Genomic DNA, 18,343 nt, shown 5'->3' with positions numbered 1-18,343 from the left:
AAGTTTTGGTAGAAGACTACTTTCAAAACAGTCTATTTTTGGTAGAAGACTACCTTTTTATACTAATAGGAAATATGGGATTTTGTAGGAAATTCAAACGTTCACACTTTTACTTATAAGACTTTTCATTAATACTTATATAGATAACGACATTAAATACTTATGAATTCACCAGCTTTAAAGTTGATACTCGCTTTCAAAATAACTTGCATTCTCATGTCACAAATAGACAGGTACCTATGCAAGGTTTAGAGAAGACGGAGCAGTCAAGACTCGTCTTTTATTTTGAGTATTCATTATGTTGTTATTACCATAAAGTAATACACTTGTAAGTAAAATTATACTAATAATGCAATGGATGATGTTGTTGCTTGTTTACTACTTTGCATTGTTGTGATACTATACATGACGTCCTCCGCCCCCGAACGTTTCCGTCGTTCCGGTTTTGGGGTGTGACATTTTTCCGTTTCTCACAATTCGAACTATGAAGAGGGATGTCGTAATCATAATCGAATTTGAGAATGAATACCACAATTGCTATCTCCTTAAAATCTACTTAGTGAAAGCGCTTCCTCACAATCATTTTCATGAATTGGAGAGAAACCTTATGACACTTAGAATTTATGGTATATATGTTCCTATCCATGTGAATTTGTCAAACCATAATCATAAGACAAGGTTAGTGAAAAATCCAAACTCATATCGACTGAACTTGTTCAATGTTAATTTCTTGCCACTTGGTAGCACAAGGGCCTACCATTGCTTCCAAGTTGTTGTGCAAACAATTGAGAACTCATAGAACTCACAAGCATAGTCAACTTTAACTGGCATAGGCACAGAAACAAGAATATGTCAACACGATAGGTTACAAACCTAAGGTCGTGTGCTAGTGATAAACAATAGGTTTTATTCTTGATTAGTTCTTGAAACTTTTTCAAGATCTTTAAGACTCCCACTGACTTCTTGACATATATGATTCTCTGTCAAGAAACATTCATTGACATACAAATATTCAAGAGTTAGTGTGAATTCTTATCAAGAATAACACTTCATATAGTTGGTCTTAGATGGTCTTTGTCCTTACCAAGACATCACAACTTACCAATTTCAAATGTACAAGAGCAAAAAAAACATTTTACTCTACATTCGATGAGTGTTTTTAAATCTTCTTAATTTAGTGTCACTCAAGGCACAAGCTTGGAGTATGACTCTAAGACTTGTTTTTGGAACGAAGTATGACCGATCTTCTAGATTTAACCATTTCAACAATTCACGATTCCTTTTCTTAGCCATACAAATGCACTAAGATATCCTTAGAGGATTAGTTGTGACTTGGTTTCCATAATCATTAAGATGATCATAAAACAAGATACTCAAGTACTCTCCCATCTTTTCAGATTGGAGAAACTTTTATCTTTCTGCCTAATTTGATTCTTCTCATTCGTTCTAACATACATTGAACTTTTCCAATGATTCAGAATGATACTTAAACTTATAAGCATAACTATATTTACTAAACTTTAGTAAATCATGACGAATAGTCTTATCATTCTTTGTGGTGGACCTGATTAGCACACACCCATTGTACCCGATCCCCTAGTCCTTCACTTGACTCACATATTCATGTGAACAAGGAATTAGTCTTAATTTCCCAAAGACAAAGGTTCTCATTCCTCACACACTACAAGTTGCATGATTCCAAGTTTCTATCCAACTGAAACTTGGGTGATGAGAATCTTTCCTTATTTGGCAAATTCTCGACACTACCACAAACGAAAGAATCAAATTCATATTGCTAACATAGAAACATACAAACATCAATTTTCACAAATGCCATTGAATGGAGATATAATAAAATAAAAACAAAATTTTATTTATTTATAAAATGCGGAAAAACTTTTCCTTACAATGCAATTACAAATGAAAACTATGTTACTACATTTATCTAAGCAATCTATCATAACTCTTTAAGCAACAGCTCAAAAATCCAATCATCAAACCATGCGATTGAAATCCATCTTCGCGACCAGATTCAACATACTCTTCCTTTAAGCTTCCTTCCTTTTGCATGATCCTACAAAACTTCAAAATTCAGTCTAGTCACATCATGTATTAAGAATCAACAATTAGGAACTTAATAGAGTTAGATAGTGGACTTACCTGAAGTAGGGTCAAACCTTTTTGACTTTACCTTCTCTTAGATCCTTCAGGTATTCAGGGCAGCTTTGCTTCCAATGCCCCTTCAAATGGTAGTAGAAACAAGTGGCTTCTTTTGCATTTACCCATGAAACAATCACATACTTAGCCTTTCTCTTTACCATTTGGTCAACCGGGTTGACGATGGCTGATCCCTTTCCATTGGGAAGAGAAATCTTTTTTGGACTTCCAATGTTACCATTGTCAATGTCCATGGAAATTTGAGAAGTAGATCTTCCAATCAAATTTTCTTTTCTAGTGCGACAAATCATTGCTGATTCAGCAACAACAAGCAAATAGGTAAGATCAATAAGGGTCATGTCGTGGTCTGTTACATAGTAGTCCTTAATGAACTCACTATATGACTCGGGAAGTGATTAAAGAACCTAGTCAACAACCAACTTCCTCGACACAATGACACTTAATACTCTCAGCCTGTTAATATGTGACTTCATCTCCAAGACATGAATACACACAGGCCTTCCATCTTGATGTTTCATTGCTAGTAAGGCTTGAGTGACCTTGAACTTTTAAAGTTTTCGAACTTGTGGGTCAGGGAGAATATTTAGAGGAGGTAGAGGAAGTGAAGTATGATTTCCACTTCCATGGTCCAATCGTGGAACATCATCCTAAGGAGGGAAGCTTATTCCAAAAGATTTGGGAAGACCATAGTTGTCTGTACTAGACATCTACATTGGAGAAATTCAAGTTAGTTGATTTAAGTCCTTAATATAACACCCAAATGAAATATTAAGTCTAGGAACCAACACAATATTTTACCATTCGGAAGAGGGATGTCGTAATCCAATTGTAAAATATTTGAAGGTAGGTAAATGACGATTTACCAATTTCCACCATGAAAAACGAAATTGATTATTAAGTTTTAATTGGATTGAAATTCGTAGATCCTTTGAGATTCATTGAACTATTCAATGGTATGTTTAAATCTCGACTGTTCCCTTCAAGTTTGTGACTGGGATGCCGAGGATCACAAACAAGGTGTGAATGACCATGAAAATTAGCTTGGTACACTCAATCTCACAAACCACCTAATCAATGTGTCAGTTAACCACACGCGCTCCATTGATCTATGATTAACATCAAGCTAACCTTTGCCACACACTTCCAGTCCCAGATTAGTGTGTCGGTTAACCACACACGCTCCACTAACTACTTAACAAGGTGCAAAGTGCAATTTCATGGGATAACACCATATTCAAATTTTTGCTAAAATAACTAAGATTGAGAATTTAATTAAAGTTTAGTTACTTTATAATTGTCATTATACTTATAATGAGATCTAATGTCCCATCCTACCCGTTCGGCTAACGACCCTCCACCAGTCAAGGAAGCCGTGGGTGAGAGTGGACACCCATTAAACTGCCATTTTATAGGCAGTAACATTATACCCCCTTATAGATCGGCTTCGTGAATGAGGCCTAGTAACGGTAAGACTGACTTTGTTCTTATACATATATATAAATATTAAATCTACAATATTATAATAGTATATGGGTAGAATTTTAACTTCGCAAACTCAAGTGTTTGGAACTAAACTATTCAAAAGTGAGACTTTACAAATTCCAAAACTTGAGAGCAAGTTTTGCACTGTTCAAAAACTTTTGGTATCCATAACTTATGAGTTTAATATAGGTTTTATGAAAAGAATCTTGACATTCCATGACTTGAGGACAAGTTATGGAGTTCATAAAAACATTTATATAAAAGACACTTCAAGTTCCATAACTTAAGGACAAGTTATGGAAGACTTAATACCATTTAAGATTACATTTAAAAATGAGACCTTTCATTTTCTAAAACCTGAGGACAAGTTATGGATTTCACCAAAACAATTAGATCAAAAATTCCAACTAAAAAATCAAACAATTTTCCTATGATCTAATTAAACTCATAATTTAAGATAATTCATATCAAACAAGTTTCAAGAAATTAGCCTAAACATATAAACTAATAGAAATCATGAAACTTAAAGAATTATCGTTTATTTGGATGAGAATCATAATTACCATATCAACAAAATCAGATTTTATGAACTAAAGCATTTTATAGTAATGATTCTAATCCAAAATAGGCCAAAAAACTCGAAAAACTGTTGTCTGGACAGGCAACTCGTCGACCCCCATACTGGATTCGACGAGTCCAAGGCAAACTTCAACCTAATCGTCGAGTGAAAGAATGGACTCACCGAGTAGGACTGTCAGACGTCAGTTTTCAGCTTTGAAAATTAACACATTGCATCAAATATAAAAGAGAACAACGCATGGCTCTGATACCATTGAAGGGTTTTAGTATACTAAAACATCCTATGGTGCACATACAACCCTAAATGTTTTGGATCTATGGTTTCTCTAATTATACATGCAATATTGTTTCCAAAGCATTAAGCCTACAACTAGCATATAAAATGATATAAACAACATAAAATTGAGTTATAGAGTTACCTCTTTGTTGTAGCTTTTAGTTTTGGCCTTTAAGAACTTAGTGCCCAAAGTGTTGCACCTCAAATGGAATCACAACACACCTTTGGACAAAGGATGACTTTTAAGAGAATATGCTAACACCAAAATCGACTCAATGTTCTCCAAGAACATTTAGTGCATGATTTTGGATGCTAAGGGGCTTCTTATATAGTGTGGCAAGATTAGGGTTAGCACCATGTAAACCCTAATGCCCATGACTCTTCATATTACATAGGATCCATGGATTAAACATCCATAGACTACCATATTGGTTTATCCCATCCTATATAACAATTGGCCCACACTATAAGAATCATTGATTTACCAAATCAATCCCCATATATTTAATTAGTCTCTTTTGATCACAAAATTAATTCCAAACTAATTCTTCATCAATACCAATTAAATAATATGATTTCATATTAATATATTAGAACTTATAATATATTAATAAATCATAAATAACCTCTTCTCAAAAGTCCATCCTATCAAATTGTCTTGATGATATGCAACCGAAATGGACCATGCTACTCTCAGGTCAAATACATATCAATTATAGTTATGAGCTTAGACACCTAATCCAACAAATAATACTTCAATAAGGAATTGATGTCAGTTACACATTAATAGAATTTTGTTTATATGCATGTAAGCATTGTTGTAGTACCTTGAAGGGTCACAAATAAACTCATGGGACTATGTTACAACTTTCCACCATCCCCTTCTCTCAGAAGATACCAATTAAAATTTTGTCGATTGTCAGAATTTCAAGTACCAAACCCTAAATAAAAAATCATTACATTTAAAAATTTGAAAGGACCTTGAATGTTTAGTTAAACCACCATATTAGATAGCAAGTCTGTACCCATTCTCTCATGAATCTTGTTAATTCTTCTATTAGTCAGATACAAATACACATACGAAAAAATAGCTTACTTGAGAAGAATTAAACAAATGAAAAAGCCATAATGGATCGGCTTTTCTTGATGTGTTCATGAAGTAGAAAGAAAGAAACAGTAAGACCGATAAACCGACACTCAAAATTATGATGCAGTTTAGAGAGAAAGGGGGGGGGGGTAGAGTTTACAGAGCGAGCAACGATAAAGGGTGAGTATGCTAGATCGATAAAATGTGTGTGTGCTAGATCGAGTGACACCTACAATGGTGGTCGTTTAGGGCTTTTGCATCCCTCTCCAAACAAAAGTCTCCATATCTTCCAGTGGCTCTGATTACACACACAAAATGGAATTAAGAGCGAGCGAGGAAGGTGATACAGTAAAAATAGACCAAAAAGATACCTTCTAGGATGTGAATGGTAGAGAAGGTTGATGACGGTTTCGTTAACAGGTGGTGGTAAAGGCTAAGAGAAATGGATAATAGTGGTAGGTGGTGCGATTTTGGTGAGTGGTTTGCGATGGTGGTGCTGGAGGTGGTGGCCGACGTTAGTGTTAGAGGAGAAAAAGAGAGCGACTGGTATTAGGGTTAGAAGAGAAGAGAGTACAGAGAACATGACTATACCTGCAATCAAAGCAATAATGTGAAGTGACGATGGTGATGTTGGGTTTTATAGCACCTGTATATTAAGTTAATAATAGCTTTGGCTCCGACTGTGAATGACTCTACGATTTTAAATGATGAATAAATTGTTCAATTTTAATTCCAAACGAGGGAATGTCAACCGTATTTAATGCATAAATTCATTGTATATATTGCATTATGGCCTTGTATCATTTAAAATTCAGCTCTTAACCAAAAATGTTATATATATATATATATATATATATATATATATATATATATATATATATATATATATAGAGAGAGAGAGAGAGAGAGAGTTAGTAATATTTTAATTTTGTTTTTAAATTGATGTAATAAAAGAAAAATAGAAAAGAAAACAATAAGGGTATAATCATCAGAAAATTCATTAAATGACCAAAAGTTAGGGGATGTTTTCAGCAAATAACCATGAAATTTCGAGTTTCGTTAAATGACCATCAAATCCGCAGAGGAGGCTCTGTGGGTCACTTAATGCCTCTGAGGAACTTAGAACCCCTCTACGGAAAATGAGGTGTCAGCACTAAAAGACATTTTTTTGGGGTTTTATGGTTTTGCAGAGGTGTCTTTGCGGATCTTGTGAATACCTCTGCAGATCACTTAACGTCTCTGAGGAATGAGTATGAACAATTTTTTAAGAGATTTTTTTTGGGATTTTTAAGTATTGACCCATTTCTCAGAGACATTAAGCGATCCGCAGAGGTGTTCACAAGATCCGTAGAGACACTTCTGCGGAACCATTAGAACCCCAATTTTTTTTTGTCTTTTAGTGGTGCCACATCATTTCCGCAGTACCGTGCGTTGTTCCTCAGAGGATTAAAGGGATCCGCAGGACCCCCACTGCGGATCTCATGGTCATTTTTCGAAAATCAAAATTTCATGGTTATTTGTTGAAAACACCCCCTAACGTTTGGTTATTTCATTAATTTTCTCTTAAATCATTTGATTTAGAAAAGCCCAAAACTACAATAAAATTTGTATTCTTCACCAATAATACTTGAGAAAAAAAAATTTAGACCAAAAAAACAAGTTTGAGCTAAACATATAAACCACTTTTGCAAGTAAGACTGTGTTTATGATAGTTTATTTAAAATGATAAGAAATTATTAAGTTGTTAGCTTATCAAAACAAAGTTACTAAAAAAGTGTTTCGGCAAACATTTGATTAGTTAGTGAGTATTGATTTAAAAAACTTACTTATCTTCGGTATTAAATCATTACAAGGTAATTTTAAAAATGTCTGTCCAAACTTTAGTTTTGACTTATATCGGTATAAAACTGATCATGCCGATAATAAATTAATTTTAATTTAAAAAAGCTTAGCGAAACATCCTTTATTCTGTCTCTTTTAGGCTAACTCTTATTTTATATATATATATATATATATATATATATATATATATATATATATATATATATATATATATATATATATATATATATATATATATATATATATATATATATATATATATATATATATATATATATATATATAAAAGCTTAGCGAAACATCCTTTATTCTGTCTCTTTTAGGCTAACTCTTATTATATATATATATATATATATATATATATATATATATATATATATATATATATATATATATATATATATATATATATAACGACATAATTTTCCAAAACAATTTTTTTCATTTCTTTAAAACATAATTTCATTCAAGACAAAACTATAAAATCCAATGTAACATGGTCATTATACAAAACATATCAAATCCCAAGATCAAACATATCCAAATACGCATGTGTGTGTACGAGTCACGCCGGCGCCTACCCACAGTCCTCACTACTACCTGAAACACATTACACATAAACACTGTAAGCAAGAAGCTTAATGAGTTCCCCAATATACCACTTACACACATACGCCTTTCCAGGCCATACTCCACACGACCTTCCGGTCCATGTGTCTCAGGGGACTTCCGTCCCAACCCGGTAAACATTCCGGTCCTACCCGTGTCAACCTTCCGGTCCACATCATAATGCCTTCCGGCCCACATCAATCATAGAATACATATCACATACATAACGTATACTGTACATGCAACTCATAGCATACAATGCATATATCTCATAGCATACCAGACCTTCCGGTCACACATAGATACCCTTCCAGGTACAGTATAGTGAGAAGACTCACCTCGGGTAAATCTCTAAAATCTCGGACTCTGTGAGATAAGATCTAGCCTCCGCCTAATCATAATAAACACTTCTCATTAATGCATTTCACCAAGGCTAGACTCTTTCCTTTCCTATCATTCCCAGAAGGGTACAAGACCATTTTACCCCTCTCATGGCTCAAATACCCAAAAGTTGACCAAACCCAAAAAGTCAACAAAAGTCAACCTTCTGAGGTACGCGGCGCGTACCAGATCTGTACGTTGAGCGTACCCGGAGGCTTCACAGAATCAGGGTACGCGACCCCTTACGCCGCGCGTACTGTGATTACGCTCAGCGTAACTCTCAGCTTTCTCCTCCTTTTCATTCAGGTCTTAATCGGTTAAGACTTGCGTCCAAAATCCATATCCGACTTCTCTAATATGACTTAATCCATAAAGTTGGTGACTTTAAGCCTTTGCATGGCTGTGGAAGTCACCAACACCCAAAACACTCCATTTCTAACCTTAAAAGGTCCATATCTCATGCATGAACAATCTTTAACAACCAAGACTGGATTTTTATCACATAACAACACTAAATGAGCTAGTATGGGACATATCTCGGCTTCTATGAGCTCAACCACTCAAAAAGCTATGAACTTGGGGACCAAAAACCCTAAAACTTCTCTCTACAAAGCATGAACAGAAAAGATGCAAAGCTTAAAGCTTTTTACCTCAAAATGAAGGTTCTTTCACTGCTAAACTCGGATCCAAAAGCTTAAGCTCCAACCCTTCTTCTTCCAAGGCTAACACTTTGCTCCAAATGTCCAAGAACACAATCCAAGGCCCTCCTAGACACTCCCTTGCTATAAGAGCAAGATTTAGGGTTTTGAAATGTTAAAGCTCTGGGAAAGGTGGCCAACAAAAGGGCCTTAAAGTTGCTTAAATAGGGAGGCTCAACATATTAGGGTTTTTCTTCTGGGTCGGGTACGCCCCGCGTACCTGGCGACCCTTCCCGCTCAAGACGCGGACGAGTATGCTGAGCGTACACCCCAGTACGCTCCGCGTACTCGCTAACCATGCATTTCCTTAACAAGGGCGAAAAGTGCACATTGCTCAAAGATGAAGGTTCACAAGGTATACCTGATTTTTGGGATGTTACAATTCTCCCCCACTAGAACCAGACTTCGCCCTCGAAGTCTCATGCTGCAAACAACTCCGGATGCCGCTCCCGCATCTCCGACTCCGGATCCCAAGTCAGCTCGGACCCTTTCCGATGTTGCCACTGGACCTGCACCAGGGGCACTCCCTTGTTCCTCAGAACCTTGATCTTCCGATCCAAGATTGCGATCGGCTTCTTAGCATAATTCAGACTCGCGTCCACCTGGATATCCTCTAATGGTACCACTGCCGACTCGTCAGCTATACACTTCATCATCTGCGACACGTGGAAGGTATCATGAATCTGGTCCAAACCCGCATGTAGCTCCAAACGGTAAGCTACTCTGCCCACCCTCACGATCACTTTAAACGGCCCAATATACCAGGGCCCCAGCTTGCCCCTCTTCCTGAATCGAATCACTCCTTTCCAAGGAGACACCTTCAGGAGTACAAAATCTCCAACCTGAAACTCGAGCTCGGATCGTCCCTATCTGCATAACTTTTTTGGCAACTTTGAGCGGTCAACAACCTCTGACTGACATGTTATATCTGCTCTGTCATCTGAAGCACTATCTCCATACTACCCATCACATGTTGCCCTACCTCATCCCAGCAAATGGGAGTCCGACACCTCCTCCCATACAACAACTCAAAGGGTAGCATACCAATGCTTGAGTGATGGCTGTTGTTATAGGAAAACTCAGCCAAGGGCAAATACGTGTCCCAACTCCCTCCGAAGTCCAATACACATGCTCGAAGCATGTGCTCGAGCGTCTGAATCATCCGTTCACTCTGTCCGTCCGTCTGTGGGTGGTATGCGGTACTAAAATGCAGCCTCGTACCCAACTCCTCATGAAACTTCTTCCAGAATCTGGAAGTAAAACGCACATCTCTGTCTGAAACAATCGAGGTCGGTACTCCATGCCGCGATACCACCTCCCTCACTGATAGAAAGAAAGTGAGCGCTCTTCGTCAACCTGTCCACAATCACCCAAATCGCATCGACACCTCTTGCAGTCTTTGGCAATTTGGTGATAAAATCCATGGTAATCTATTCCCACTTCCACTCGGGAATCTCCAATGGCTGCAACTTACCATGTGGACGCTGGTGCTCGGCCTTAACCTTGCGACAGCTCAATCACCTCTCCACGAACCATGCGGCATCTCTCTTCATACAGGGCCACCAATACTCCCTTTTCAGATCCAAAAACATCTTAGTGGCCCTGGGATGGATCGAGAACCTCGATCTATGAGCCTCCTCCATTAATATGGTACGCGTTCCGCCCACAAATGGTACCCAAATTCGTTCCTAAAAGGTCATAAGTCCTCGACTATCGATAATGAACTTCGATACCTGCCCGATCACCCGCTCCCTTTTGCGGTTCTCCGGTCTCACGGCCTCCGCCTAGGCCCCTCGAATGATGGCCAACAACGGAGTCATCACTGTCAATCTCATGCAAACGTCTTGTATCGGGGCGCTCTCCGCCCTACGGCTCAAGGCATCGGCTACAACATTAGCCTTGCCCAGTGGTACAAGATCTCACAATCATAATCCTTTACCACATCCAACCATCTCCTCTAGCGCATATTCAGGTTGGGCTGATCTGTCAAGTACTTCAAACTCTTGTGGTCCATGTATATGGTACACCGAACCCCATACAGATAGTGACACCAGATCTTGTGGGCGAACACCACAGCCCGCAGCTCCAAGTCGTGGGTGGGATACCTCGACTCATGAGGCTTCAGCTGTGTCGATGCATATGCTATCATATGCCCCCTCTGCATAAGCACTGCTCCCAACCCGGATATCGATGCATCACAGTACACCACAAAATCCTCCATCCCTTCCGGGAGTGTGAGCACCGGGGCTTCGCACAACTTCTGGCAAAGTGTCTCAAATGAGATTTGCTGCTCCGGACCCTAGGAAAAAACGACACCTTTCCGGGTCAACTTGGTGAGTGGCACGGAGATCTTGAAGAAATCCCTGATAAATCTCCAATAATAGCTGGTCAATCCTAGAAATCTCCTGATCTTGGTGGGCGATCTCGGCACCTCCCACCTCATGATCGCCTCAATCTTGGCCGGATTGACCAATATCCCATTCTGGTTGACGAGATGTCCCAAGAACTAGACCTCTCGTAACCAGAACTCACACTTGGAGTATTTGGCATAAAGCCTCTCCGATCTCAGAGCTCCAAGGATCTCCCTCAAATGCTCCTCATGATGTTCTCTAGATCTCGAATACACCAAAATATCATCAATGAATACGATCACCGACCGATCCAGCATCGGTCTACACACCCTGTTCATGAGATCCATGAACATTGCTGGTGCATTGGTGAGCCCAAAAGGCATCACTACGAACTCGTAATGCCCATAACGAGTTCTGAACGCCGTCTTCTGGATATCTTCATCCCGAACCCTCATCTGGTGATAAACCGACCTCAAGTCTATCTTGGAGAACCAAGACGCCCCTGCAACTGATCGAACATATCATCGATCCTCGACAACGGATAACGGTTCTTGACTGTCAACTTGTTCAACTCCCGGTAATCAATGCACATCCGGTGTGAACCATCCTTTTTCTTGACAAAAAGGATCGGCGCTCCCCAAGGCGAGCTACTCGGTCGAAGAAACTCCTTCCCCAGCAGCTCCTGAAGCTACGAGGATAACTCCTGAATCTCTGGTGGCGCAAGGCAATAAGGCGCCTTGGCGATAAGTGCTGCTACCGGAACCAAATCGATATGGAACTCCACTTGCCTCTCGGGAGGTAAATCCCGACAATTCCTTGGGAAAAAACATTTGGGAACTCGCACACTATCGGGACCTCATCAATCGAACTTGGCCTCCCAGCAGCCACTCGCGTGTCCATCACATAGGCTACAAATCCGCTGCAGCCCTGCTGCAAACTTTGCCTCGCCCTGGTAGCCGAACAAAACATTGATCCACATCGAGTTCCCTCGCCGTACAACATAAGTACCCCCCCCCCCCACTAGGGTCTCGTATCGTCACCAACTGACGCTCGTAGTCTATGACAGCTCCAAATCGGCTCAACCAATCCATGCCCACTATAACACACACGTCCCCCATCACAATCGGGACCAGATATACCGGGAACTCCACACCGAAGATCTCAAGGATACATCCTCGAATCACATCCGTAGCATACACCACTTGCTCGTCAGCTATGGAAACTCACAGAGGTCGACTCAACGCCTCTCGACGGATACTAATGTGCTGACTAAATGCCAAGGAAACAAATGACCGACTTGCACCCGAGTCAAATAACACCAAAGCAGGTACATAACTCACAAGAAAAGTACCTATGCATATCATCATATAAGCACAATATCTCAGCTCAAAAAAAAAAGATAAATACATAATACATACCAGCCACAACATCGGGCGCTGCACAGACCTCCTCCACAGTCAACTTGAAAGCTCTCCCACGAGCCTTCAGAGCCTCGGCCTTCACTAGTCGAACCTTGGTAACCCTAGCAGCAGGCGCAGATCCCTGTGCTGACCCCTGGTGCAACTGTGGACACTCGGCCTTCCGATGGCCAGTCTAGTTGCAATGAAAGCAAACCATAAATCCCTTGGGGCAATCCTTGGTGATATGCCCCTCCTTGCCACATTTGTAGCAAGCACCCGATCGACAGGCCCCCTCATGTCCCTTGCCGCACTTCTCACAAGTGCGGGCCTTCTGGCCTCCAGTCCTCGAATCAGGGGACTTGGTCTGCTTGGCTGCCAGCTGCGACTGAGCCGGCCACCGATCCATCCTCTGAGACTCGGCCTCCTCCCTAGCCTGAGTCTCCAACTCAATCTCCCTCTTCCAGGCATTTGCTTGGAGCTCAGCAAATGTCCGGTACGTTGAGTTCGACATGAACTCCCGAATGTCTCTCCTCAGAATGCCCAAATATCGGCTCATACGTGCCTGCTCAGTAGACACTTGCTCAGGACAGAACATTGCCCTCTCATGAAACATCCTCGTAATCATAGTGACCGAATCAGTACCCTGCTTGAGGGTCAAGAACTGTTGAACCAACCGTTCCCTCTCCATCGGGGGAACATACTCATCTCTGAACATGGTGGTGAACCTCTCCCAAGTCACCTATGAGATCTCTGCAACTATAAAGCTAGCCGTCACGAACTTCCACCAGTCCTTCGCTCCCAAGCGAAGCTAGTTCAATGCAAACCGGACCCTCAGATGCTCCGGACATGAACACGTATAGAAGCATCCCTCAATATCAGCAATCCATCTCATCACAGTGATCAGATCCTGCATCCCATCAAACTCAGGTGGCTTCGTGTTGCTGAACTCCCGGAACAACAACAAGTCACCTCCTTGAGCCCTGGCAGCAGCCACAGCTGCAGCGGCTGCAGCCTCAGTCACCACGGCGTACCACTCATCAAAGGTCTCAATTAGTGTGTTCTTGATAGACCCAAACATCTCTGGACTCTCGGCCCTGATCGCCGCCGCCACCTCATCGTGGATCATCTGACGAAGCTCCTTGTCACTCACACCGCTCGCCTCAGGTCTGTGGCGTGTCCCAACCATGATGTCTCTGAAATATAACATAATAATATCAAAGACTCGTTCAATCATGCTTGCACTCGATAACTCGACCCTACTTGCTCCCTAGTACCCAAAGGATTTTTACTTAGAGTACGTACTGCTTCGGTGTCTTCAGTAGTACGGGCCCTTATACTACCACCTACACCGCATCAGTATTCACCCTAAGTCCTCATCCTTGGATCCCAGATCACAGGTACTCTATATCTCACTGGCATAGGCTACCCTTTGGTAGACCTCTTATCAGCCCCTCACTGCTACCTACTCGCTCTCAAGCATCACATAGCAGCAAAATCCTTCCTAGGCTAAGGCATCACAAAATCAGGCCACTCTAGTCCTAATATGAATACCTAGCTAGCTCTAGCATGCATAATAATACATATCATATCTCATAACACATAACGTAAGGTCATTTTGGGGATTCACCGTTCGGGCGCTGGCTGACCGTACACACTGCTCCGCTCTGGTTGTCTCAAAATCTCTTGCTTTTTAGAAAAATTAGTTTTATCGTTTCAAAATTTTCTCAAATCCTCAGTTTGTGTTCAGATATGCCCGAAGGTGCATCCGAATCCCTCAAACCAAGGCTCTGATACCAACTTGTAATGACGTAAATTTCCAAAACAATTTTTTTCATTTCTTTAAAACATAATTTCATTCAAGTCAAAACCATAAAACATATCCAAATCTGCCTGTGTGTACGAGTCATGCTGGCGCCTTCTCACGGTCCTCACTAGTACCTGAAACACATTACATATAAACACTATAAGCAAGAAGCTTAGTGAGTTCCCCAATATACCACTTACACACATACACCTTTCCAGGCCATACTCCACACGACCTTCCGGTCCATGTGTCTTAGGGGACTTCCGTCCCAACCCGATAAACCTTTCGGTCCTACCCGTGTTGACCTTCCAGTCCATAACTCCCTGACCTTCCGATCCACATCATAATGCCTTCCGGCCCACATCAAGCATAGCATACATATCACATACATAAAGCATACAGTACATGTAACTCATAGCATACAATGCATATATCTCATAGCATACTAGACCGTCCGGTCACACATAGGTACCCTTCCAGGTACAATATAGTGAGAAGACTCACCTCGGGTAAATCTCAGAAATCTCGGACTCTGTGAGATAAGATCTAGCATCCGCCTAATCATAACATACACTTCTCATTAATACATTTCCCCAATGCTAGACTCTTTCATTTCCTATCATTCTCAAAAGGGTAAAAGACCATTTTACCCCTCTTATGGCTCAAATACCCAAAAGTTGACCAAACCCTAAAAGTCAACAAAAGTCAGCCTTCTAAGGTACACCGCGCGTACTAGATCTGTACGCTGAGCGTACCCGGAGGCTTCACAGAATCGGGGTACGCGGCCCCTTACGCCGCGCGTACTGGGATTACGCCCAGTGTAACTCCCAACTTTCTCCTCCTTTTCATTCAGGTCTTAATCGGTTAAGACTTGCGTCTAAAATCCAGATCTGACTTCTCTAATATGACTTAATCCATAAAGTTGGTGACTTTAAGCCTTTGCATGGCTGTGAAGTCACCAACACCCAAAACACTCCATTTCCAACCTTAAAAGGTCCATATCTCATGCATGAACAATCTTTAACAACCAAGACTAGATTTTTATCACATAACAACACTAAATGAGCTAGTATGGGACAGATCTCGGCTTATATGAGCTCAACCACTCAAAAAGCTATGAACTTGGGGACTAGAAACCCTAAAACTTCTCTCTACAAAGCATGAACAGAAAAGATGCAAAGCTTGAAGCTTTTTACCTCAAAATGAAGCTACTTTCACTGCTAAACTCGGATCCAAAAGCTTGAGCTCCAACCTTTCCTCTTCCAAGGCTAACACTTTGCTCTAAATGGCCAAGAACACAATACAAGGCACTCCTAGACACTCCCTTGCTATAAGAACGAGATTTAGGGTTTTGAAATGTTAAAGCTCTGGGAAAGGTGGCCAACAAAAGGGCCTTAAGGTTGCTTAAATAGGGAGGCTCAACATATTAGGGTTTTTCTTCTAGGCCGGGTACACCCCGCGTACCTGGCGACCCTTCCCGCTCAAGACGCGGACGAGTACGCTGAGCGTACACCCCAGTACGCCCCGCGTACTCGCCAACCATGCATTTCCTTAACAAGGGCGAAAAGTGCACATTGCTCAAAGATGAAGGTTCACAAGGTATACCTGATTTTTGGGATATATATATATATATATATATATATATATATATATATATATATATATATATATTAAAACCCATAGAACATTCGAATAGTAAAATATTTCATTTTAAAATTTTGAGACTTTACTTTTACTTTTTTACATTCTTCCCACAAAACTTTTATTTTTACTTCTTTCCAATATTTTTTCTTTATTTTTTGTCATCTTCGTTTGTCATATTCTTTTGCCATTTTTTTCTAAAAAGATTTAATTTGTTACTTTTCTCATATGGTTTTTATATTTTCTCAAAAGTGTTCCGTTTCTTTAATTCATTTACAGTTTAGTCTCTCATTTTCTAAAATTATTCTATTTTGATACTTTTTTTTTTTAAATTTTATATTATCAACCCAGACTTTCGCCAAATGTTTTCTAAAAAGTTGTTAACTTCAACCATTTTCTTTAGGGAAAATGACTTAGGAGGGTAACTACCTCTTATCCGTGTTCACATATTGACAACTTCTTCTTTTTTGTACATAATAAAGCAACTAACTTGTTTTAACTGTTTAAATTACACCAATATTACCGGCTAATATCTGCTTTAACCGGTAACTCAAAGGGAAAATGACTTACGAGGGTAACTACCACTTATCCGTGTTCACATATTGGCAACTTATTCTTTTTTGTACATAAGAAAGCAACTAACTTGTTTTAACTGTGTAACATCCCAAAAATCATGACCAAAAATTTTGTTTTTAATTTACTACTAAAACCATAATTGTCAAACCATTAATTTAATACTCCGGCAACGGGCCCCACCTGGCATCGAGCCCCGCTCAGTATACATATATGTCTCTCTTAGGCCCCGTCTGTCTCCGAGCCCCGCCCACTAAACACATACAATCATATATATGCTTACACATAAAGAAACATACTCTACTGTATCCTTGTCCTAAGAAATATACTCTGCTAATAATGAGATATAGAACTTCGTCCGTACTCAGCTAGTTCCAGCCAGTGCTACAACAGTGCAAGGTGAGTCTCCTCACTGTGTGAATGGGTCTAAGGACGGGGTTAGCCCTAGGCATTTTATGCTAGTATGTTATTCCAGACCAAGGTCCGATGTCGGGCGGGTGCCCGAGGAATGTTTGCATGTTAGATTATTAGCATAGTATGTTTCTTAGGACAGGGATACAGTAGAGTATGTTTCTTTATGTGTTAGCATGTTATATGATTGTATGTGTTTAGCGGGCGGGGCCCGGAGACCGGGGGCCTAAGAGAGACAAATATGTATACCGAGTCGGACTCGATGTCAGGCGGGCATAATGTCGGGCGGGGCCCGATGCCGGAGTATTAAATTAATGGTTTGATAATTATGGTTTTAGTATTAAATTAAAAACGAAATTTTTGGTCATGATTTTTGGGATGTTACACAGTTAAAACAAGTTAGTTGCTTTCTTATCTACAAAAAAGAAGAAGTTGTCAATATGTGAACACGGATAAGAGATAGTTACCCTCCTAAGTCATTTTCCCTTTGAGTTACCGGTTAAAACAACTATTAGCCGGTAATATTGGTATAATTTAAACAGTTAAAACATGTTAGTTGCTTTATTATATACAAAAAAGAAGAAGTTGTCAATACGTGAACACGGATAAGAGGTAGTTACCCTCCTAAGTCATTTTTCCTTTTTTTTTTTTATTATTTATCATTTTTTTTCTATCATATTATTCTGCCCTTTATTATTTTTTTTTTTAAATGACCGGACAAAATACGTGCCTTTTCCTAGTTTGTATTATATTACCACATGATCAAACAAGGCGGCTATGTTTTACCGAGCCTTAAAATTATGAGGTGGAATAGATGTGTAGATAGGGATCAAGTTGCAAGATAACTTTGTACATGTTATGAAATAATAGTTTACAACTATCGAAAAGTTCAAATAAAATAATAGTACAACTTTCGAAACAAAAAAATACAGCCTACATCTTATAAAAATTAGAATTTTCTAAATAGTCTACTATTTGCCACTTGAAGGCGGCTATGTTTTAACTTTTAAGTGGCCATAATAAGGACAAG

The sequence above is a fragment of the Lactuca sativa genome, chromosome 9, assembly GCF_002870075.4.
Source record: "Lactuca sativa cultivar Salinas chromosome 9, Lsat_Salinas_v11, whole genome shotgun sequence".
Taxonomy (NCBI): Eukaryota; Viridiplantae; Streptophyta; class Magnoliopsida; order Asterales; family Asteraceae; genus Lactuca; species Lactuca sativa.
This window is presented reverse-complemented; position numbering follows the sequence as displayed.